The sequence below is a fragment of the Nematolebias whitei genome, chromosome 14 (assembly GCF_014905685.2).
Source record: "Nematolebias whitei isolate Nwh7 chromosome 14, NemWhi1, whole genome shotgun sequence".
NCBI lineage: Eukaryota > Metazoa > Chordata > Actinopteri > Cyprinodontiformes > Rivulidae > Nematolebias > Nematolebias whitei.
In genome coordinates this window covers 7,089,684-7,091,086 of record NC_056511.1, presented here as the reverse complement: position 1 = coordinate 7,091,086, position 1,403 = coordinate 7,089,684, and the positions used below count along the sequence as shown (strand labels likewise).

Sequence of the window (1,403 nt, the reverse complement as noted above, 5' to 3'; positions counted from 1 at the left end):
TGGTTCTGTAAGCGGAGTGATCCCACCAGGAGCGTGGTTCTGTTAGCAGCGTGGTTCTGTTAGCAGTAAGGTTCTGTTAGCAACATGGTTCTGTTAGCAGTAAGATTCTGTTAGCAGTAAGGTTCTGTTAGTAGCATGTTTCTGTTAGCAGCATGGTTCTGTAAGCAACATGGTTCTGTAAGCAGCATGATTCTGTAAGCAACATGGTTCTGTTAGCAGTAAGGTTCTGTTGGCAGTAAGGTTCTGTTAGTAGCATGTTTCTGTTAGTAGCATGGTTCTGTTAGCAGTGAGGTTCTGTTAGTAGCATGGTTCTGTTAGCAGTGAGGTTCTGTTAGCAGTAAGGTTCTGTTAGCAGCATGTTTCTGTTAGTAGCATGGTTCTGTTAGCAGTGAGGTTCTGTTAGTTGCATGGTTCTGTTAGTAGCATGGTTCTGTTAGCAGCATGGTTCTGTTAGCAGTTAGGTTCTGTTAGTAGCATGGTTCTGTTAGTAGCATGGTTCTGTTAGCAGCATGGTTCTGTTAGCAGTAAGGTTCTGTTAGTAGCATGTTTCTGTTAGTAGCATGGTTCTGTTAGCAGTGAGGTTCTGTTAGTAGCAGGGTTCTGTTAGTAGCATGGTTCTGTTAGTAGCATGGTTCTGTTAGCAGCATGGTTCTGTTAGCAGTAAGGTTCTGTTAGTAGCATGGTTCTGTTAGCAGTGAGGTTCTGTTAGTAGCATGGTTCTTTTAGCAGTGAGGTTCTGTTAGCAGTAAGGTTCTGTTAGTAGCATGGTTCTGTTAGTAGCATGGTTCTGTTAGCAGCATGGTTCTGTTAGCAGTAAGGTTCTGTTAGTAGCATGGTTCTGTTACTGTAGCAGCATGGTTCTGTTAGCAGCATGGTTCTGTTAGCAGTAAGGTTCTGTTAGCATGGTTCTGTTAGTAGCATGGTTCTGTTAGCGGCATGGTTCTGTTAGCAGTAAGGTTCTGTTAGTAGCATGGTTCTGTTACTGTAGCAGCATGGTTCTGTTAGCAGCATGGTTCTGTTAGCAGTAACGTTCTGTTAGCATGGTTCTGTTAGTAGCATGGTTCTGTTAGCAGTAAGGTTCTGTTAGCAGCATGGTTCTGTTAGCAGCAAGGTTCTGTTAGCAGTAAGGTTCTGTTAGCATGGTTCTGTTAGTAGCATGGTTCTGTTAGCAGCATGGTTCTGTTAGCAGTAAGGTTCTGTTAGTAGCATGGTTCTGTTACTGTAGCAGCATGGTTCTGTTAGCAGCATGGTTCTGTTAGCAGTAAGGTTCTGTTAGCATGGTTCTGTTAGCAGCATGGTTCTGTTAGCAGCAAGGTTCTGTTAGCAGTAAGGTTCTGTTAGCATGGTTCTGTTAGTAGCATGGTTCTGTTAGCAGCATGGTTCTGTTAGCAGTAAGGTTCTGT

At 43.4% G+C, this 1,403-nt stretch overlaps 1 protein-coding gene across 1 annotated transcript in view; it reads left to right on the top strand.

The window, feature by feature from the left end:
* LOC119419890 (cullin-5) overlaps positions 1–1,403 on the top strand; it is a 23,737-nt gene that overhangs the window by 5,789 nt on the left and 16,545 nt on the right. The gene's annotated exons all lie outside the window — the stretch shown is intronic.